The 24,428-nt window shown below is 42.9% G+C and overlaps 1 pseudogene; it reads left to right on the forward strand.

Annotated features, from left to right (window-relative positions):
* Window positions 1-233: 233 nt before the first annotated feature.
* On the forward strand, window positions 234-22,997 carry LOC112229107 (annotated as a pseudogene).
* Window positions 22,998-24,428: the final 1,431 nt, after the last annotated feature.

Consider the following 24,428-nt stretch of genomic DNA (forward strand, 5'->3'; position numbering starts at 1 on the left):
CAAACACCATGGTTACAATAATCAGTCCCGCACAAAGAAACGGGCGGGCCGGCTGACTAATAAAGCCCAACTAATTACAACAAACTCAAAACAGGTGTAATCAATAAACACATAAGGAGGGGGAGAAAAAGAATCAGTGGCAGCTAGTAGGCCGGCGACGACGACCGCCGAGCGCCACCCGAACGGGAAGGGGAGCCACCTTCGGTCGGAGTCGTGACAGTACCCCCCCTGACATGCCGCTCCCGCAGCGCGCCGACACTGGCCTCAAGGTAGACCCAGAGGACGAGGCGCAGGGCGATCCGGATGGGGGTGATGGAAATCCCTCAACATTGACGGATCCAAAATATCTCCCACCGGTACCCAGCACCTCTCCTCCGGACCGTACCCCTCCCAGTCCACGAGGTACTGCAGGCCCCTCACCCGGCGTCTCAAGTCCAAAATGGCCCGTATCGTGTACGCCGGGGACCCCTCGATGTCCAGAGGGGGAGGAGGGACCTCCGGCACCTCACCGTCCTGCAGGGGACCAGCTACCACCGGCCTGAGGAGAGACACATGAAACGAGGGGTTAATACGATAATAGGAAGGGAGTTGTAATCGATAACACACCTCGTTTATTCTCCTCAGGACTTTGAAGGGCCCTACACACTGCGGCCCCAGCTTCCGGCAGGGCAAGCGGAGGGGCAAGTTTCGGGTCGAGAGCCAGACCCTGTCCCCCAGTACAAACATGGGGGCCTCACTGCGGTGGCGGTCAGCACTCCTTTTCTGCCGTCCACTAGCTTGTTGTTGGGATTCCTGGACGGCCCTCCAGGTCTCTTGAGCGCTGCACCCGTTCCTCCACCGCAGGAGCCTCGGTCTGGCTCAGATGCCATGGTGCCAGGACCGGCTGGTACCCCAACACACACTGAAAGGGGGACACGGTAGTAGAGGAGTGGCGTAGTGAGTTCTGGGCCATTTCAGCCCAGGGGATGTATCTCGCCCACTCCCCTGGCCGGTCCTGGCAATACGACCGCAGAAACCTACCCACTTCCTGGTTCACTCTCTCCACCTGCCCATTACTCTCGGGGTGATAACCGGAGGTCAGGCTGACCGAGACCCCCAGACTCTCCATGAACGCCCTCCATACTCGGGACGTGAACTGGGGACCCTGATCAGAAACGATGTCCTCCGGCACCCCGTAGTGCCGGAAGACGTGGGTGAATAATGCCTCCGCAGTCTGTAGGGCTTTAGGGATACCGGGCAACGGGAGGAGAAGGCAGGACTTAGAGAACCGATCCACAATCACCAGAACCGTAGTGACGGGGGAAGATCGGTCAGGAAATCTACGGATAGATGAGACCATGGCCGTTGTGGAACGGGGAGGGGTTGTAACTTCCCTCTAGGAAGGTTCCTAGGAGCCTTACTCTGGGCGCATACCGAATAGGAAGAGACATAAACCCTAACGTCCCTAGCCAAGGTAGGCCACCAATACCTCCCCCGAAGGCTCCCCACCCCATGGTGACCCGAGGAGGGTAGGACGTGAGCCCACCGAATCAGTTGGTCCCGAACACCAAGCGGCACGTACTTCCACCCAGCCGAACACTGAGGAGATGCGGGTTCCGCCCGTAACGCCCGCTCGATGTCAGAGTCCACCTCCCATACCACTGGTGCTATCAGCCTCGAGGCGGGAAGGATGAGAGTAGGTTCGGTGGACTGATCCTCCGTGTCGTAAAGGCGGGACGGTGCGTCCACCTTTACGTTCTGGGAGCCCGGTCTATAAGATAACGTAAACCGGAATCGGGTGAAGAACATGGCCCACCGTGCCTGATGTGGGTTCAGTCTCCTAGCTGCCCGAATATACTCTAGATTCTGGTGGTCGGTCCAGATGAGAAAGAGGTGCTTAGCCCCCTCAAGCCAGTGTCTCCACACCTTCAGAGCCCTGACCACCGCTAACAACTCCCGGTCCCCCACATCATAGTTACGCTCCACTGGGCTGAGCTTCCTCGAGAAGAAAGTGCAGGGGCAGAGTTTTGGTGGCGTACCCGAGCGCTGTGATAGCACGGCACCCACCCCAGCCTCGGAAGAGCGTGGGTGAAAGATTACATCCTTGTCTTGCCCCTCGCTCTAATTTTATCGTTCATGTCAAATGTCCATTTATCTTAATCTAGCAGTCGAACATGAATACAGTGTTTTGATGCACTTCTTTGTTGAAACCAAATCTATCCATAACTTGGAATAGGTAATCCCATCCCACTGAATCAAATGTTTTTTCTGCATCTAGGCATCTTGTCTTATTCTGAGTAATGTGGTCCATGACATGTAGTGTTCTCCTTATATTGTCCTGTGTCTGCCTATTTTGTATGAAACCAGTTTGATCTCCCTCAATCAATTCTGGGATTATGTTCTCCATTCTTTTGGCTATTCATGCATATGGTTTATAATCTGTGTTAAGAATTGCGATAGGTCTATATGAACTGCATTCTTTATCTTTACCCTCTTTGTGGGGCCCCGCTGATCCTCAACACTGGGGCCCCACAAGGGTGTGTTCTGAGCCCTCCCCTGTACTCCCTGTTCACCCACGACTGCGTGGCCACGCACACCTCCAACTCAATCATCAAGTTTGCGGATGACACTACAGTGGTAGGCTTGATTACCAACAACGACGAGACGGCCTACAGGGAGGAGGTGAGGGCCCTCGGAGTGTGGTGTCAGGAAAATAACCTCACACTCAACGTCAACAAAACTAAGGAGATGATTGTGGACTTCAGGAAACAGCAGAGGGAGCACCCCCCTATCCACATCGATGGGACAGTAGTGGAGAGGGTAGTAAGTTAAGTTCCTCGGCGTACACATCAGACAAACTGAATTGGTCCACCCACACAGACAGCATCGTGAAGAAGGTGCATCAGCGCCTCTTCAACCTCATGAGGCTGAAGAAATTCAGCTTGTTACCAAAAACACTTAAACTTTTACAGATGCACAATCGAGAGCATCCTGTCGGGCTGTATCACCACCTGGTATGGCAACTGCTCCGCCCACAACCGTAAGGCTCTCCAGAGGGTAGTGAGGTCTGCACAATGCATTACCGGGGGCAAACTACCTGCCTTCCAGGACACCTACACCACCCGATGTCACAGGAAGGCCATAAAGATCATCAAGGACATCAACCACCCAAGCCACTGCCTGTTCACCCCACTCATCCAGAAGGCGAGGTCAGTACAGGTGCATCAAAGCTGGGACCGAGAGAGAGAAGCTGTTTTTCAATCTCAAGGCCATCAGACTGTTAAACAGCCACCACTAACATTGAGTGGCTGCTGCCAACACACTGACTCAACTCCAGCCACTTTAATAATGGGAATTGATGGAAAAAAAATCACTAGCCACTTTAAACAATGCTACTTAATATAATGTTTGCATACCCTACATTATTCATCTCATCTCATATGTATATACTGTACTTGATACCATCTACTGCATCTTGCCTATGCCGTTCTGTACCATCACTCATTCATATCTTTATGTACATATTCTTTATCCCTTTACACTTGTGTATAAGGTAGTTTTGGAATTGTTAGGTTAGATTACTCGTTGGTTATTACTGCATTGTCGGAACTAGTCCCAGGGTCCTTAGCTTAGTAATGAGCTTTGAGGGCACTATGGTGTTGAACACTGAGCTGTAGTCAATGAACAGCATTCTCACGTAGGTGTTCCTTTTGTCCAGGTGAGAAAGGGCAGTGTGGAGTGCAATAGAGATTGCATTGTCTGTTTGGCCGGTATGCAAATCGGTATGCTTGGCACCTACCATACCCTGTTCAAAGGCACTTAAATCTTTTGTCTTGCCCATTCACCCTCTGAATGGCACAAATACACAATCCATGTCTCAATTGTCTCGAGGCTTAAAAATCCTTCTTTAACCAGTCTCCTCTTCATCTACACTGATTGAAGTGGATTTAACAGGTGACATCAAGGGATCCTAGCTTTCACCTGGTCAGTCAAATAGCAGTATTTTGTACACTCGGTGTATAACAATTATATTAGTCTTCGCTGAATACTAAGCAGCATACAGAAGTGGCTGTACACACAGGCCATGTCTAATAAAAAGCTTGATTTTTTTAGCTTCACCGTTTAAAATTAGGCAATTGGCATCTAACGTGCCAACAGATGTTTGGCTCCCCAAATCCGAGTGAAGATATAACACATTTGTACCCACAGCTACATGATACATTTTCATATGAAGTATAGATTATGATTTAATTAATTTTAATCTTTCTGTGTCCTACATCATTACCTGGTCTGATTGTGGAAGGCCTCCTTAAGGTGTTTGTGTATTCTAGGACCAACTCATTTTGAATGAACATATATTTGTATTCTCATTGCTTATGAAGTGGTGAGGGGTGTCATATGGGGGCTTGTTGTATATTGTCTCCCTCTCTGCTATACCAGGTGGAGGAGATCCGAGGCTTTATCGAGGAGCTCTCAGCGAAGGTGGAGGAGGTAAAGAGACAACACAGCGCCATCTTGGCCTCACCGAATCCTGACGAAATTAAGTCACTGTTCTCCTCTACTCTTTCTCCCTGGATGAAAGGATAAGAGGGAGAACAAGGGAGAGGGTGGGTGGTAACCTCCGCAGGTCATGAAATGAGTTGGTAGAGTGTCAACCCACTCTGCCCGGAATGGGTGAAAATGCACTTTGATTATGAAATGTCACTTCCTTATGTTTTAAAATACATTTAACCAAGACAAATATGATTATTCATGTTCAGAATTGTTTAGTGGGGTCTTTCTCAAACATATCATTACAGTATATCCGAAAAGTCGGATTTAGTTTCCTAATACATCTGATAATAAGCACCGGACTCTGACATAGCGGTCCAGGTTTCTCGTAACAACTTTTGAGGATTTTACATTTTGTAGTCGTCTTTAAAGTTGTTTCCGCAGGTCACAAAAAGCTAAACACGAGTTGAATTAAATGTAAGTCTTTGAAAATAAAAAGCTTGGTATACTCTGTGCTCCGTTGACTTTTCACAGAGATTTGCTTGTTTTTGTGATAAATCTTCAAACAATAACAGGAATTTTGAATTAATGAAAAGTGTATACTAAAATATGAAAATACTACGTCATGTCTCAAAATCAATATCTATTTTCTATAATGTCCTGCGGATTCCAGAAGAAAGATGGTGACTAACAGGAAAATGTGCCTGTCAGGTAGCCAGTAGCCTTAATTCCTGCACAGAATACAGGCCATGACCCAGCCTAGCTAACGCAATGCAATTTTCCAGATTCTTGATTTAGTCACCCTGATTCTGGCCATCTTACAAGGGTAAAAACTCACTTTTGAACAGATGATAGACTTGGGCTCCCGAGTGGCACAGCGGTCTAAGGCATTGCATTTCAGTGCAAGAGGCGTCACTATAGTATCTGGTTCAAATCTAGGCTGTATCACATCCAGCCGTGATTGGGAGTCCCACAGGGCGGCTCACAATTGGCCCAGCGTTGTCCGGGTTTGGCCGGAGTAGGCCGTCATTATAAATAAGAGTTTGTTCTTAACTGACTTGCCTAGTTAAATAAAGGTTACATTTTTTTTGTGGTTTGGACAATTGGTTTTCTTGGACAGATTATCTACACAATTAACATGTTTATTATATAATTTTACCCATTGGTCAAAATATGGTTTTGATTGGACACCATAGAGTTGGGAGAAACTTTTGTGAATGGTTATCACCCCTATCTGCCCCCGACACACAGTCATAGGTAGTGCAGACCACCGCTGAATCTCCCTTTCTCATTACAGCCTCATCATAAATATTCGCACCCATACAGTTTTTAAAAAATCAGTGATAGCAGCACAGGCAGTGTGTGAAAAGGAGAGGAGACTCTGGAACAATAGTTGTTCCAACCTCAAACTCTGTTCAGGAATTGGAGAATTTACTTGTTGAATTGAAGTGTAGAGTTGCCCATTATGTGAATGGAGTTGAAATGCATCGACTCCAGCAGTGGCATGTTTACTTGGGTGTTGTTGGTGTGGAGTGGTGTCTTGCTCACGCTATTTATGGAAGGACTCGCTCCCTGTAAAGATGTGTGTGGTGTGGGACCCTCATCTCATCCTCGTTCACTGAAAAATACAGTCTATGACCCCAAGGGTGGGATTGAATTCACGCTACATCACACCATACTTACTTTGTGTGCCACAACTACATTTGAAGTAGTGTTTAAATACCCTTTAAATATATTTTAATATAATTTATGTAATTTAAATTGCATTGCAGAAAATAGATGTCATTTGATAAGGCTGATAAGTCTTAATGACTATCAAATACATGTTATTGGTTGCATACATATGTTACCGCAGGTGCAGTGAAATGCTTTTGTTTCTAGCGCCAACTGTGCAGTAATACCTAACAATGTATGCAAATCCCAAAATCTAATAGAAAGAAATTAAGAAAAATATAAATAACGAGCAATGTCATGGTCCATAATATAAATATATTTATATGGTGTGTATAGACAAGATATTAATATAAAAGGTGTGTACTGCAGTAGTTATAGGATGAGCCTTGACTAGAATATAGTATATACATATGAAGTGTATAAAACAGTACGCAAACATTATTCAAGTGACCAGTGTTCAATGATTATGTACATAGGGCAGCAGTCACTAAGGTGCAGGGATTTTGTTCAACCTATTTTCAAGAAGATCGAATGCAGTCCGCAGGGCAAAATGAGTTTGACATCCTGCCCTATTCGAAAGGGCAGTTTGTACAAGCCTAGCGCTACACAGAGAGAAGCATGGGACATGTTATTTGATGATATGATGATTTAGGCAAGATTTCTTCCAACCCATTGTCATCTGGGTGTACAGTATCAGTCAAAAGTTTGGACATGCCTGCTCATTTGAGTTTATTTTGACTAGTGAAGACATGAAAACTATGAAATAACACATGTAATCATGTAGTAACCAAAAAAAGTGTTAAACAAATCAAAAACAATGTTATATGTGATTCTTCAAAGTAGCCACCCTTTGCCTTGATGGCAACTTCGCATACTCTTGGCATTTTCTCAACCAGCTTCATGAGGTAGTCATGCATTTCAATTAACAGGTGTCTTGTTAAGTTATTCTTTCCTTAATGCGTTTGAGACAATCAGTTTTGTGACAAGGTAGGGTGGTATACAGAGGATAGGCCTATTTGGTAAAATACCAAGTACATATTATGGCAAGAACAGCTCAAATAAGCAAAGAGAAATGACAGTCCATCATTACTTGAAGGTCAGTCAATCCTGAAAATGTCAAGAACTTAACATTTCTGAAAGTGCAGTCACAAAAACCATCAAACGCTATGATGAAACTGGCTCTCATGAGGACCGCCACAGGAAAGGAAGACCCAGAGTTACCTCTGCTGCAAAGGATAAATTCATTAGTTACCAGCCTCAGAAATTGCAGCCCAAATAAATGCTTCAGAGTTCAAGTAACAGACATCTCAACATCAACTGTTCAGAGGAGACTGTGAATCTGGCCTTCATGATTTAATTGCTGCAAAGAAACCACTACTAAAGGACACCAAAAAGAAGAAGACTTCTGAAGCATGGACGTGTGGGTTTGCTTTTCTGGTGACACTGTCTGATTTATTTAGAATTCAAGGCACACTTAACCAGCATGGCTACCACACCATTCTGCAGTGATACGCCATCCCATCTGGTTTGGGCTTAATCCCACTTTCATTTGTTTTTCAACAGGACAATGACCCAACCCACCTCCAGGCTGTGTAAGGGCTATTTGACCAAGGAGAGTGATGGAGTGCTGTATCATATGACCTGGCCTCCACAATCACCCGACCTCAACCCAATTGAAATGGTTTGGGATGAGTTGGACTGCAGAGTGAAGGAAAAGCAGCCAACAAGTGCTCAGCATGTGTGAGAACTCTTTCAAGACTGTTGGAAAAGCATTCCTCATGAAGCTGGTTGAGAGAATGCCAAGAGCGTGCAAAGCTGTCAAGGCAAAGGGTGGCTACTTTGAAGAATCAAATATATTATGCTTTGTTTAACACTTATTTTGGTTATAACATGCTTCGAGGTGTTATTTCATATTTTTAATGTCTTTAATTCAACGATGTCGAAAATAGTAAAACATTTAGAAAAACCCTTGAATGACTAGGTGTGTCCAAACTTTTGACTGGTACTGTGTCTAAGCCTCAACACGTCTATGTGCTCTGAGGTCCCTGTCATAGCAGGAGAAGAACCCTGCATCTTTATTGCAGGTTAGAGAAGACCATTGTCAGTAACATTTCAATGGGGACATTGACACACAACTTCATCATAGCCTGTGACAGATGAACTTGACCTCCGTGTTTTAGCGGGGTCACACACTCAAGCTACCCTCATTGTCAGGGCCACGGCAGGCAGAAATTAGTTGTCTGTGTCTGAGCTAAAATGAGATGGCAGCCACATTTTGATCAGATGCGTGATTAACGAGAAGAGCCAGGGTTAGGGTTAATGTTCCGTATTCTTACCATCCGTTTTACACACACCACTCCCAAAAATAGCAATTATATACAAACACATATGCACGCACTGACACACACAGACAGCACTGTCTTGGAGCCTCTTGTGTGAATATCTCTTCTCTCAGCCTCTGGAATAGATAATAAAATCTCCCAATGCCTGTTGAGTCTGATTTCAGGAAATTAGGACTACAAGGAGTGTATAGACAGAACACTAACAAGCTATTGTGGGATCTAGTGGTGGTTTTGGGGCTATTATCCTACTATTCATAATTTGAGTGGCTGTAATGTGGGCTATCCACCGACTCCAGACTTCCATTTTAGGATGAGATAACAGAAAAGGAGAGGAATTAAATGCCAAGGGTGCACCTCAATAGTCTACACCAGCTTCCTCTCTTTGTGTCCTTTACACATACAGAACTGAAAACATAGGATAGATGTAGGAACATAAACCCACACATTACTTTCACCTATCCAGTCATTCCAGATCAATTTAGAGTAAGTAGAAAAGGACAGGAATCCACTATCTATGGAGATCTAGCCCAAAGCAATATGTGGGGTTTAGAAGTAGGGTGAAATTACCATATCTCTGTGGGTGGTGTGGTCTGTGCAGCCCACTGAGAAGATGACTGATGCTGGGAGCTGACTGGGTGGGTGGGACAGGAACAGCACTACCTAAGCAACGCTGATCTTCCATTTGATGGTTTATTTAGGAATCTTTTACCCCGCTTAGGAAGATGTATAAGTAGTTAAAAGCTTTGGTGATATGGCTGGGGTGTTAAAATGAAGTGCTTTTTTTTATGTTAACAGAAGGGCCTTTTCAATCAATTGGGAGGGAGGGAAAGGGTGGGGTATTCAACCGTGGGTCTGCGGCGGTACTGCAGGGGGTCTGTACAATAGATTACTTTCCCTCCAATGTTTTTCAGAATATCACTAGCAACAACAGAATACATTTTAAAAATGCATTACATCCCTACAGTACAGTATAAAATAGGAGAACATCTTTCCAATGATTTTAAACTTTTTCTCAACTCCTAATATTGAGCAAATTACACACTGGAGCCAATTAGTCACTGGAGTATCTGACATACAGTTGAATTTGGAAGTTTACATTCACTTAGGTTGTAGTCATTAAAACTAGTTTAACCACTCCACACATCTCTTGTTAACTATAGTTTTGGGAAATCCGTTCGGACATCTACTTTGTGCACGATAAGTAATTGTTCCAACAATTGTTTACAGACAGATTATTTCATTTATAATTCACAACTCCAGTGGGTCAGAGGTTTACATACACTAAGTTGACTGTGCCTTTAAACAGCTTGGAAAATTCCAGAAAATGATTTAATGGCATAAGAAGCTTCTGATAGGCTAATTGACATCATTTGAGACAATTGGAGGTGTACCTGTAGATGTATTTCAAAGCCTACCTTCAAACTCAGTGCCTGCTTGATATCATGGGAAAATCAAAAGAAATCAGCCAAGACCTCAGAAAACAAATTGTAGACCTGTAACGATCGTTGTCCTCCTCGGATGAGGAATTGGAAGGATCAGACCAAAACACAGCGTGGTAAGTGTCCATGTTAATTTTAATAAATAAACTGAACACTGCAATAACAACAACAAAAAAAAAGAGGGTGAGGGTGAGAGAGAGAGAGAGAGAGAGAGAGAGAGAGAGAGAGAGAGAGAGAGAGAGAGAGAGAGAGAGAGAGAGAGAGAGAGAGAGAGAGAGAGAAGCAAAACAGTTCTGTAAGGTGAAGACACAGAAAACAACTACCCACAAACACAGGTGGGAACAGGCTACCTAAGTATGGTTCTCAATCAGAGACAACGATAGACAGCTGCCTCTGATTGGGAATCATACCAGGCCAAACAGAAATACACAACATAGAACAAAAACATAGAATGCCCACCCCAACTCACGCCCTGACCAAACCAAAAATAGAGACATAAAAAAGGAACTAAGGTCAGGATGTGACAAGACCTCCACAAGTCTTGTTCATCCTTGGGAGCAATTTCCAAATGCCTGAAGGTACCATGTTCATCTGTACAAACAATAGTACGCAAGTATAAACACCATGGGACCACGCAGCCATCATACCACTCAAGAAGGAGTCGCGTTCTGTCTCCTATAGATGCTTGTGCTTTGGTGCGAAAAGTGCAAATCAATCCCAGAACAACAGCAAAGGACCTTGTGAAGATGCTGGAGGAAACTGGTACAAAAGTATCTATATACACAGTAAAACGAGTCCTATATTGACATAACCTGAAAGGCCGCTCAGCAAGGAAGAAGCCACTGCTCCAAACCGCCATAAAATAAAAAGCCAGACTACTGCACATTGGGACAAAGATAGTACTTTTTGGAGAAATGTCCTCTGGTCTGATGAAACAAACAGAACTGTTTGGCCATAATGACCATCGTTATGTTTGGAGGAAAAAGGGGGAGGCTTGCAAGCCGAAGAACTCCATCCCAACCGTGAAGCACGGGAGTGGCAGCATCATGTTGTGGGGGTGCTTTGCTGCAGGAGGGACTGGTGCACTTCACAAAATAGATTGCATCATGAGGAAGGACAATTATGTGGATATATTGAAGCAATATCAAGACATCAGTCAGGAAGTTAAAGCTTGGTCGCAAATGGGTCTTCCAAATGGCCAATGACCCCAAGCATACTTCCAAAGTTGTGCAAAATGGCTTAAGGACAACAAAGTCAAGATATTGGAGTGGCCATCACAGAGCCCTGACCTCAACCCTATAGAAAATGTGTGGGCAGATCTGAAAAAGTGTGTGCGATCAAGGAGGCTTACAAACCTGACTCAGTTACACCAGCTCTGTCAGGAGGAATGGGCCAAAATTCACCCAACTTATTGTGGGAAGCTTGTGGAAGGCTACCCGACACATTTGACCCAAATTAAACAATTTGAGGCAATGCTACCTAATGCTAGTGTATGTAAACTTCTGACCCACTGGGAATGTGATGAAAGAAATAAAAGCTGAAATAAATAATTCTCTCTTCTGACATTTCACATTCTTAAAATAAAGTGGTGATCCTAACTCACCTAAGACAGGGAATATTTACGATTAAATGTCAGGAATTGTGAAAAACTGAGTTTAAATGTATTTGGCTAAGGTGTATTTAAACTTCCAACTTCAACTGTATGCTTTGAAAAAGCACCCACGAATGGGCTACCAGTGTGGCAAGTAACGCTGGCAAGGTTTCTTGACATGGCTAACCTTTGTTTAACCAGCTAAACACCTGCTCTCAGCAAAAATGTGTTTGGAGTTTATTTGTTTATTTGGATCTCCATTTGCTTTTGCAGAAGCAGCTGTTATTCTTCCTGGGGTCCACAAAAAGGCACAAAACATTACAAACAAAACACTGGTACAATGATACACTGAAGGACAGTCACACAAATTTCAAATACAACGATATAAAACAATACAAAACAAATTTCCCCTCATGGTCCCCACCGTTCCATGAAATTTTGTTTAATCTTTTTTTAAAGGTAATTTTGCTGTTTGCTTGAGTAATTGGTGAGGGAAGGGAGTTCCATATGATAATGGCTCTGTATAATACTGTGCGTTGCCGTGAATTTGTTTTGGACTTGGGGACTGTGAAGAGACCCCTGGTGGCATGTCTTGTGGGTAATATATGAGTGTCTGAGCTGAATGTTATTAAATTATGCAGACAATCAGGAATTTTCATTACAGTAATACTCATAAAACTAGAAGAGAAGCAGTTCATCTCTCGTCAACCCTCAACCAGGAAAAGCTGGCATGCATGTTGTTGATGTTAGTTCTGTATGTGTAGTTGTTGGCAAGGCGTGCTGCTCTGTTTTTGAGCCAGTTGCAGCTTTACTAGGTATTTCTTTGCTGCACCTTACCCTATTACTGGACAGTAATCAACATGGGACAAAACCAGAGCCTGAACAACTGGTACAGTTGATTTTTTGTGTGAAAACACAGAACATCTTTTTATAACCGACATATCCCTCCCCATCTTCACCACAACTTTGTCAATATGACTTGCCTACTTGGGCTCCCGAGTGGGACAACAGTCTAAGGCACTGCATCTCAGTGCCAGAGGTGTCACAACAGACACCCGTATGGAGTTGTGCTCTGCCTGCTGACATAACCAGGCGGTAAATTATACTGAACAAAAATATAAACGCAACATGTAAAGTGTTGGTTCCATGTTTAAAATTGTCCATGTGCACAAAAAGCTTATTTTTCTCAAATTTTCCAAGATAACCCATCCACCTGACACATGTGGCAAATTAAGAAGATGATTCAACAATGATCATTACACAGGTGTACCTTGTGCTGGGGACAAAAAAGGTGACTCTAAAATGCCACAGATGTCTAAAGTTTTGAGGGAACGTCCAATTAGCATGCTGATTGCAGAAATGTCCACCAGAGTTGTTTCCAGATAATTTAATGTTAATTTCTCTACCATAAGCTGCCTCCAACGCCATTTTAGAGAATTTGGAGGTACATCCAACTGGCCTCACAACCGCAGACCACGTGTGACCACTCCGGCCCAGGACCTCCACATCCAGCCAAGAATCTGTACACAATTCATGGAAGCTGAAAATGTCCCAGTTCCTCCATGGCTTGCATACGCACCAGATATGTCACCCATTGAGCATGTTTGGGATGTTCTGGATCAACGTGTATAACAGTGTGTTCCAGTTCTTGCTAATATCCAGCAACTTCTCACAGCCATTGAAGAGGAGTGGACAACATTCCACAGGCCACAATCAACAGCCTGATCAACTCTATACAAAAGGAGGTGTCATGCTGCGTGAGGCAAATGGAGGTCACACCAGATACTGACTGGTTTTATGATCCACGTGCCTTTCTTTTTTTTAAGGTATCTTTTGTGGCTCCCAAGTGGTGCAGCGGTCTAAGCCGCTGCATCTCAGTGCTTGAGGCGTCACTACAGACACCCTAGTTCAATTCCAGGCAGTTTTACAACCGATCGTGATTGAGAGTCCCATAGGGCGGCTCACAGTTGGCCCAGCGTCGTTCGGGTTTGGCCAGTGTAGGCCGTCATTGTAAATAAGAATTTGTTCCTAACTGACTTGCCTAGTTAAATTAAGGTTCAATTTAAAATCTGTGACCAACAGATGCATATCTGTATTCCCAGTCATGTGAAATCCATAGATTAGGGCATAATGAATACATTTTAATTTACTGATTTCCTTATGAACTGTAACTCAGTAAAATTGTTTCATTTTATATTTTTGTTCAGTGTAGTCAATAGACCAATAAAACTGAGATTTTCAAACCTCTCTGCCAATAGCAGCTTGTTTTCAGTTTTAGCCTCCCCAGTCAGACTACTCCCACAGTCCTAGCAAAAGTATTGCTTGAGAAATTGCTCTTTGCTAAGAAGCTATTTTTGTTTCTTTGTTTTAAATGGTTACAATCATGCAGTTTTCCTCGCAGAAGTGACTTCTGTCCTCTTTATGAAATGATCTACTTTACCCTATATATAAAAAAATTACCATATACACTGATTGTTTAAATCAAAACTATTGCTGACTGTGAACCTGAACAATAAAATGTCTTATATATTGTAAGCCCAATATAGCCAGGTGAGCAGGTATAGCCACATGAGCAGGTTGGTTAGTGCCCGAATCTAGGCACAGTGCTCACTTTGAGTAGTGATATTGCCTGGGGTTGTCAACACAGTTACATCCTCTTCTTCAGTGTCGAACTGAATATATCAGTTGTCTCAAAAGATGAGACAAATTTTCAGAAAGTATAAAGAATGTGATATGAGCAAAACATTTTAGAGAACATTTGAATCCATTTTCTGATGAATGCTACGTTTCGATTGGTTTGGGGTCCGGGGACCGCTACACTTGTAACTTTATTTTTTTTATCGGTGCCAATGGATATGAGTGAATTGTTACATCACTTTTAAAAATGACTTGATAATGAGATAAAAATTGCTGCATTGGACCTTTGAAGAGGACGTCATGGCTATGTTGGGAAAAACAGAAACTCGTATGTTGCAATCGGGTTGACCTGAATAGGACAAATGTGAAACAGGATTTTCGTGAATAAATCAATTATTCAGATGTTTTTACTGTTTCTCTCAACAGAAACGAAGGCAGAGTTGGAACAGCTGATGACAGACATAAAGAAGTTTGCAAACAAAGTGCGCTCCAAGTTAAAAAGTATGTTGAAAGCACAACCACTGTTTATAGAATCTGGCTGAAGCTTATGTCACATTTAAAGGTAGAATATTCAGGCAAATTCATTATTTAGTATAGAGAGGGGAGAGAAAAACAGAGAAACTGAACTAAACCTGGTTCTTCATTAATTAGACCATCTGAATAAATGGTAGTGGTACTGGTAGATTGATTTTTCTTCTCTCTCTCCATTCCCTAAAGGCATTGGACAGTCCATAGAGCATGAGGAGGCTTTAAACAGGTCATCTGCAGATCTGAGGATACTTAAGACACAGGTGGGTTATGGTGTGTATATAGCAGGGAATTTCAAAACTGAGTCTGGAGTTTTCAGGATCGGAGTTGCCATCCCTGTTGTACTGTATGTATAAGTCTAGTTATTATTGGAAAGCATTAACTCTTGATGGACAATGTAACATCCTGCATTATTCTCTGTCAGCATTCCACGTTGTCTCGGAAGTTTGTGGAGGTGATGTCGGCATACAACACCATGCAGTCGGACTACCGGGAACGCTGCAAGGGCCGCATCAGGAGACAACTGGAGATCTGTGAGTGTGCTCTGTGAGTGTGTTCTGTGAGTGTTTGTGTGTTCCTGATATTATCTTATCAGAAATTGTGATACAGTATTGTGCATGATAACATTACAGACTACATAGTTACACACCGCATGAATGGGTTGATTTGTTTTGGTTTTATTTGCCCAGTTTTGTTTGTCTTATTTATTTGTTTACTGTTCCCCCATCGCATGTAAACTCTGCAAAAAAAGAAACGTCCCTTTTTTAGGACCCTGTCTTTCAAAGATAATTCGCGAAAATCCAAATAACTTCACAGATCCTCATTGTAAAGGATTTAAACACTGTTTCCCATGCTTGTTCAATGAACTATAAACAATTAATGAACATGCACCTGTGGAACAGTCTTTAAGACACTAACAGTTTACAGACGGTAGGCAATTAAGATCTCAGTTGTGAAAACTTAGGACACTAAAGAGGCCTTTCTACTGACTCTGAAAAACACCAAAAGAAAGATGCCCAGAGTTCTTGCTCATCTGCGTGAACGTGCCTTAGGCATGCTGCAAGGAGGCATGAGGACTGCAGATGTGATCAGGGCAATAAATTGCCATGTCCGTACTGTGAGACACCTAAGACAGCGCTACAGGGAGACCGGAGGGACACGGTTTCACGGTTTTGTCTCACCAGGGGTGATGGTCGGATTTGCGTTTATTGTTGAAGGAATGAGCGTTACACCGAGGCCTGTACTCTGGAGCAGGATCATGGAGGGGGAGGGTCCGTGTTGCCCAGCAACAGCCCCAAAACATCACTGCTCTAGAGGAGATCTGCATGGAGGAATGGACCAAAATACCAGCAACAGTCTGTGGAAACCTTGTGAAGACATACAGAAAACGTTTGACCTCTGTCATTGCCAACAAAGGGTATATAACAAAGTATTGAGATAAACTTTTGTTATTGACCAAATACTTATTTTCCACCATAATTTGCAAATAAATTCATAAAAAATCATACAATGTGATTTTCTGGATTTTTTTCTTCTCATTTTGTCTGTCATAGTTGAAGTGTACCTATGATGAAAATTACAGGCCTCTCTCATCTTTTTAAGTGGGAGAACTTGCACAATTGGTGGCTGACTAAATACTTTATTGCCCCACTGTATATACACTGGCTGTGTTCTGATTGCCAAGTCTAGGACCAAATGGCTCCTCAACAGCTTCTACCCCCTTGCCATTAGACTGCTGAACAATTCATAAAAATTGCCTACGGACAATGTATGTAGCCTCGTTAATGTTGTGTTACTTTTTATTATCACTTTTTATTTTTAGCCTACTTGGTAAATCATTTCTTCTTGAACTGCACTGTTCGTTAAGGGCTTGTAAGTAAGCATCTCACGGTACAGTCTACACTTGTTGTATTCGGCGCATGTGGAAAATAAAGTTTGATTTAATTGGATGCTGGGTTGCCATGGAATGTGTTACTTTGTCCTTGCCAATCAGGAATGAGTCATTCATGACACTCACTACCCCCAATGGCAGTTAGTGAAAGGGTGCACTCATAACTTAGCCGGACCAAGAGGTTAGGACTTGCAGATTAACATGTTGGAAAAAATATAATAATGTCACTACTCGCACCCTCCTAAACCTTTAGGTTTATACATTGACAAATTTGCCAAACTGGTGACGTGAGTTGTTCAGCCTTTCTTGAAGAAGTGCTGCACATGGTCTGAATATGCAGTGGAAAGAGAGAGCCACTGTTATTGGGTATGGCAATGGCTTAGGTTTGATGGGTTCAAAAGTGGGAGGACAGAAGGACACTGGGAGGGAGGCAGAGGTCTTATTTCAGGCCTTATGTCTGTATGTGTGTATGCATGCCAGCACAGGTGTGTGTGTCTTTGTACGCATCTGTGTGGCCATCGCATGGTGTGGCCTTTTCCCAGCACTCTGATGAATTGTTGTCACTAGCTGCCAGTAGATGATCACCCCACTGTAAAGCTTCACCATTTATCTGCAACAGCACTCAGACAGCAATTGAATCACAGGGTCGGTCACTAAGGTTACAGACTTGAAATATACATTTTCCCCTGGAAGGAAGAGTGGATTAGGCTCCCTGATTGCCAACAAATGCACAATATATCCCAAACACATTTCTGCTTCTTGCTAGCAGGCATAGGAAATCTGTAAAACGACAGGGAAGCAATGTTGCGTGTGCATACTTTATTTCAAATAGTGATGCTGTTAACTTAATCTGTCAGTAATACAACCATTTTAGAACTCTACAACAGGTTCCCCTGGATTTCTGTTTGGATGAATTCAATCACTAAGACACATTTACTGAGTGAAACAAAAAAGCCCATACCGTATTCATCAAAAGGAATGTGTAATGCATTTGGGTGGCAGTAGCCTAGAGGTTAGAGAGGCGGACCTTGAGCAAGCCACTTAATCTTGCACACAAGACCCAGGCAACACAAATATAGGAATGGAACTGAATTGGCAGCTGGAAGGCTGCTCGTCTCTAATTCCATAATTTCCTGCCGTTGTGCCCTTGAGCAAGGCACTTTTTGCACACAATTCCTCTCCATCTAGGGATGCTGCACTGCTGCTGACCTTCTGCCTCTCAACGTGTGTGTGTTTTGGGAAATGAAAAGGCAAATTTCCATTCTAACCAATGGACAAAGTCCTATTCTATTAGGAATATATATTTTTTTAAATTTATGAATGCTTATAGCAAATGTTATTAATAGGTAATAGGAGGCACCATAAACTCATTACGCCAAGGTAGTTCATAAACTATTATATGATTTTTCAGTCCCATCTTAGCTTTTTCAAACAGGAAATCTGTGACATACTGCCGTTGGAACAGGCTGCGTGGGTCTCCCATCAGGGACTGGGTTCGGCAGAGATGGAAAAAGGCAGAGATAGAAACAGGCAGATGAGAGACTAGCCTGTGATTAATCCTACACTGACGCCTCTTTCTCTCTCTTGCTCTCTTTCTATCTGCACCTCACCTCCCCAGCCCATTTGCCTTGATGGCGTTGTGGGCGCCCACTCTCTGCCATTGTGATTAGTGGCGATAGAGAGCGCGCGCACACACAGCAGCCCTGAGAAGGCTCCTTTAGCCTGTCACAATGACAGGCCCACGCCACCTTGTAGGCAGCCCATCGACATGTCTTGGGAGAAGGAAAATGAGATATAACACTGTGTTGGGGGATGTGTGTGTTCGTTAAATTGTGTGGGTGTGTGTGTCTGTGTTGGGTGGCCAACATGTTTAACTTTTTACTTAGTTAGCTAAAATATATTTGGTGTGTCTTTCTCAATTATCGTTGGCCATTCCCAGTTGGATCACTTTGAGATGTGTTGCTGTTTCAAAATGTATAGTCTTCTATTGTGCTACATATACCCAATTGCTGTTGGTTACAGGGTGGTTGTTGTTGGAGACCAACTCCATGGATTGTGTTTATTATTGTAGCTGGTAGGAACACAACTAATGAGGAACTAGAGAGCATGCTGGAGAGTGACAAATCCTTCCATCTTCACATCAGGGGTGAGTGACCACACACACACGCAACGAGCCAATACACAGGCAATTACATACAATTTTCTGAGAAAATCATACACAATAGAAGACCAGATATCTAGAAGACTGTTGGCAAGGTGTGGCATTCCAACTGAGTATGCCACACCTACAAGGGGGAGAACTTGTGAGTGATGACACATAAACTGTGTCTCTTCTAGATCATCATGGACTCCAACATCACCCAGCAGGCCATGAATGAGATTGAGACGAGACACACTGAGATCATCAAGCTGGAGAACAGCATCAGAGAACTTCATGACATGTTCATGGATATGGCCATGCTGGTGGAGAGCCAGGTAGGACTCTATACACACTGACTGGCTAACACACGAAAATGAAGACTACACACATACCAATTAGAAAACCCTGTTAGGATCTAATTCTGAGAGTAGAAAACTCAACGGACATTATGAAAGCTTAACCAAGTTTTCCCCAGAGGGTCAATACAGCTGCGTTGAGACAAAACATGTTTCCACCACCACAAGTGTGTATATATACTCCAATTTAGGCACTCCTCCTTCTCTCCAATCCTTACATATTTTATGGTTCGACAGGAAGACGAAGTAATAGGGTAATAAACCATTGTTTCTCCCTTAACTTCTTGGCGCATCCATCCCTTTAGCGGGATCATTTTCGTCAACATCCGCTGAATTGCAGAGCGCCAAATTCAAATAAAAAAATTCTAATTCAAATTACTAAAAATATTTAATTTTCATGAAATCACAAGTGCAATATACCAAAACACAGTTTAGCTTGTTGTTAATCCACCTGGCGTGTCAGATAAAAAAATTTAAAATCTTTACAGCGAAAGCAAACCAAGCGTTTGTTAGGACAGCTCTCTCAGCACACAAAACATAACAAATAGCTAGCAGCAAAGTAGATTGGTCACGAAAGTCAGAAAAGCAATCAAATTAATCGCTTACCTTTGATGATCTTCGGATGTTTGCACTCACGAGATTCCTAGTTACACAATAAATGTTTGTTTTGTTCGATAAAGATTATTTTTATATCCAAAAACCTCCATTTGGTTGGCGTGTTTTGTTCAGTAATCCACAGGCTCGTGCAGGTCACGAATGGCAGACAAAAATTCCAAATAGTATCCGTAAAGTTCATAGAAACATGTCAAACGTTTTTTATAATCAATCCTCAGGTTGTTTTTACAATAAATAATTGACAATATTTCAACCGGACGGTAGCTTTTTCAATAGGAGAGAGAGAAAAGGTCTGCTCCAAGCTGCTCGCGCATGCAAAAATCTAAGGACACCCAGCTATCCACTGAAGCGATGTGATCATTCTCACTAATATTTCAGAATAAAAGCCTGAAACTATGTCTAAAGACTGTTCACACCATGTGTAAGCCATAGGGAAAGGAATCTAGTTGATATCCCTTTAAATGGAGGGAAGGCATGCAATGGAACAGAGAGGTTTCAGAAAAACAGCACTTCCTGGTTGGATTTTTCTCAGGTTTTCGCCTGCAATATCAGTTCTGTTATACTCACAGACCATATTTTGACAGTTTTGGAAACTTTAGAGTGTTTTCTATCCTAATCTGACAATTATATGCATTTTCTGAGAAATAGGCAGTTTCATTTGGGTACGTTTTTCATCCAAACATCAAAATTACTGCCCCCTAGTCTCAAGAGGTTCTGACCTGACCTCAACCCCCTTGATGTCTAATCCAAAGATCTCCACCCGTATCACCTATAGCAATCCTGTCCCTGCCTCCTGTCTACCGAGCACATTCCAAAGCCATCTAGCTCCTACAGATAACCATTAACTTCTGATGTAAAAACCAGTCTCTATCACCCCTCAGATACTATAGTCTTACTTCTGATGTATAATGTCTCTAGGATAGCAATGTTCCAAGTTTAACCTAGAATCCAACAACCTCTCTCTCTCTCTTTCTCTCTCTCTTTCTCTTCTAAGGGCTTTATTGGCATGGGAAACATGTTATTTAACATTGCCAAAGCAAGTGAGGTAGATAATATACAAAAGTGAAATAAAAATTAACCGTAAACATTACACAAACAGAAGTTTCAAAACAATAAAGACATTACAAATGTCATTAGGTATATATACAGTGTTGTAACAATGTACAAATGGTTAACGTACACAAGGGAAAGTAAATATGGGTTGTATTTATAATTGTTTGTTTCTCTCTCTCTCTCTTTCTTCCCCCCCCCCCACCACCACCAGGGGGAGATGATAGATCGTACAGAGTACAACGTGGAGCACTCAGTGGACTATGTAGAGAGGGCCGTGTCTGACACCAAGAAGGCAGTAAAGTACCAGAGTAAAGCACTGAGGGTAAGTCAAATACTAACTCTCAATGTGACCTGATGTGAGTATTGTGTCGTTAGATGGAACGTTGCATGACGTGGCTTCATGTTGCATGATGTTGATGTCAGGTAAGTTGATGGGAGGTGTCATGATCTGATGTGCATGTCATTCCCAATGTAAAGATAGGGTGACAGGTATGTGACTCAGGCCCATAGGGTCCCCCTTTCTCCCTTCAGTGGTTCAATGAGAAGATTGTGTCACACATTAACAAGATATCATAGTTTCCCTTCAAAATTCGACCTATTATGGATGGTCTATTTTTTTTAAAAGCGTTAATTCCGCGTGGTTACAGGGTTCGTTCCGCGTGGTTAAGGCTGTGGTTTGGGGAAGGCTATATAATAATTCAAAACAATGCTATTTTTATTTTATTTTTTACCTTTATTTAACTAGGCAAGTCAGTTAAGAAGACATTCTTATTTTCAATGCCGGCCTAGGAACAGTGGGTTGACTGGTCTAGGAACAGTGGGTTGACTGGTCTAGGAACAGTGGGTTAACTGCCTGTTCAGGGGCAGAACAACAGATTTGTACCTTGTCAGCTCGGGGGTTTGAACCAACACTAACCACTAGGCTACCCTGCCACCCCTATTACCATGAGGTATCATCAATATTCTCACAGCTTGCTAGAGCACTTTCGTAGCCCAGTGGTCTACGAAGCATGTTCTGGAACCGAACATCATGAGTTCACTCCCTGTACTGGGTAATCCTTTTCATTTTTTTTGTTGGTGAGAGCAGAGGAAGGCATAAATCGTTGTTCTCGGGACCTTTTCAAACATCCGAAATCGCTGTCTTTTTCTAGTGATCCGTCTGTATGCAAAGCATACATAACATTTTAGATGTATAATACACCCCCTTGTGTCTGAACAGCCACAGTACAGGATGGGATGGAAGACCCAACTCACACAGAAGTAATGCTTTTACAGTTGTCTGTGCGATGGGGAGCCGTGCCTGTCTCTTCATACTGGTCAGCCCTCTTCCAGCTCCAAACCAGACTAAACATTGGACTCATAAACGCACGGCCAATTAATCTCTAGAGACCTCTGTGGAAAAAGTGACTAATTCATTTCACCTTTTCTGTTTTGTTTATCTCCAGTAGCAAAAAAAATACATATGTAGTGTTATAGGTGGGTAAATTAAACTATGTTTACTTGCATTTTCAACCCAGGCAAATCATGCATGACCTTATGTGACCTGCTCTCATTGAGGTCCTCTATATGTATCTATCTACCTTCATCATTGCTGCTGTGACAGAACAGCATGCATCAAGCCTACTGCTCTCTGCTGGGCTACATCTACATAGGTGCAGGTCTAGGATCAGCTTACACTCTAATTCCTGACCATTACTATCTGAAGTAAAAGGCGTAACTGACCTAAGGCCAGCGTATAGGCCCGGGGCAACTTCATCAGACCCCTTCCTGAATGACAGCCTGTACATTGTACAATATTGCCACCACTTGGTCAGATGAAATACTACAAGTCAAGGTTGAGAGAAGTCCTAATTTAAACAGGCAATTAAAGAATGACTCCAATACAAAGCTCACATATAGGGAATAAAACCCTATTCCAATACTTTCAAATACTTTCAAAATGCATCTGTGTGCCTAAAGCTGGGAAATGATGTTGCATGTGTGTATTTCCTAGCATTATCAGTATAAGCATGCCCATGTGTGTGGTTTACCTGTTGCACATAACTGTTTGTAATATGGTTCGTAGTAGTTCTGACAATAACATTTTCTCAATGTTTTGGTAACGCCATTTCCCCTCTACTCTTTCATGCTGCCTGAAATCCTTGTTTTATTTCTATTGACGTAATACAATAATGGTCATGCAGAAGAAAATAATGATTATTATATATTGTGTGGTGCTTGGTATTGTTATTGCCTCCAGTGTAGGTCGTAGTTTAGCATAGATGAAATATTACACATAGACAACACACACACACCCTCAGACAAAACACAAACACCTTCAGACAACACACAAACACCATCAGACAACACACAAACACCATCAGACAACACACAAACACCCTCAGACAACACACAAACACCCTCAGACACATATATATACACACACACACACACCCTCAGACACATATATATACACACACACACACACACACAAACACCCTCAGACACATACAGTGGGGCAAAAAAGTATTTAGTCAGCCACCAATTGTGCAAGTTCTCCCACTTAAAAAGATGAGAGAGGCCTGTAATTTTCATCATAGGTACACTTCAACTATGACAGACAAAATAAGGGGGAAAAAATCCAGAAAATCACATTGTAGGATTTTTAATGAATTTATTTGCACATTATGGTGGAAAATAAGTATTTGGTCACCAACAAAAAGCAAGATTTCTGGCTCTCACAGACGTGTAACTTCTTCTTTGATAAGAGGCTCCTCTGTCCTCCACTTGTTACCTGTATTAATGGCACCTGTTTGACTTGTTATCAGTATAAAAGACACCTGTCCACATCCTCAAAACAGCCACACTCCAAACTCCACCATGGCCAAGACCAAAGAGCTGTCAAAGGACACCAGAAACAAAATTGTAGACCTGCACCAGGCTGGGAAGACTGAATCTGCAATAGGTAAGCAGCTTGGTTTGAAGAAATCAACTGTGGGAGCAATTATTAGGAAATGGAAGACATACAAGACCACTGATAATCTCCCTCGATCTGGGGCTCCACGCAAGATCTCACCCAGTGGGGTCAAAATGATCACAAGAACGGTGAGCAAAAATCCCAGAACCACACGGGGGGGCCTAGTGAATGACCTGCAGAGAGCTGGGACCAAAGTAACAAAGCCTACCATCAGTAACACACTACGCCGCCAGGGACTCAAATCCTGCAGTGCCAGACGTGTCCCCCTGCTTAAGCCAGTACATGTCCAGGCCTGTCTGAAGTTTGCTAGAGAGCATTTGGATTATCCAGAAGAAGATTGGGAGAATGTCAGATGAAACCAAAATAGAACTTTTTGGTAAAAACTCAACTCGTCGTGTTTGGAGGACAAAGAATGCTGAGTTGCATCCAAAGAACACCATACCTACTGTGAAGCATGGGGGTGGAAACATCATGCTTTGGGGCTGTTTTTCTGCAAAGGGACCAGGACGACTGATCAGTGTAAAGGAAAGAATGAATGGGGCCATGTATCGTGAGATTTTGAGTGAAAACCTCCTTCCATCAGCAAGGGCATTGAAGATTAAACGTGGCTGAGTCTTTCAGCATGACAATGATCCCAAACACACCGCCCGGGCAATGAAGGAGTGGCTTCGTAAGAAGCATTTCAAGGTCCTGGAGTGGCCTAGCCAGTCTCCAGATCTCAACCCCATAGAAAATC

Source organism: Oncorhynchus tshawytscha, linkage group LG30 (assembly GCF_018296145.1).
Source record: "Oncorhynchus tshawytscha isolate Ot180627B linkage group LG30, Otsh_v2.0, whole genome shotgun sequence".
NCBI lineage: Eukaryota > Metazoa > Chordata > Actinopteri > Salmoniformes > Salmonidae > Oncorhynchus > Oncorhynchus tshawytscha.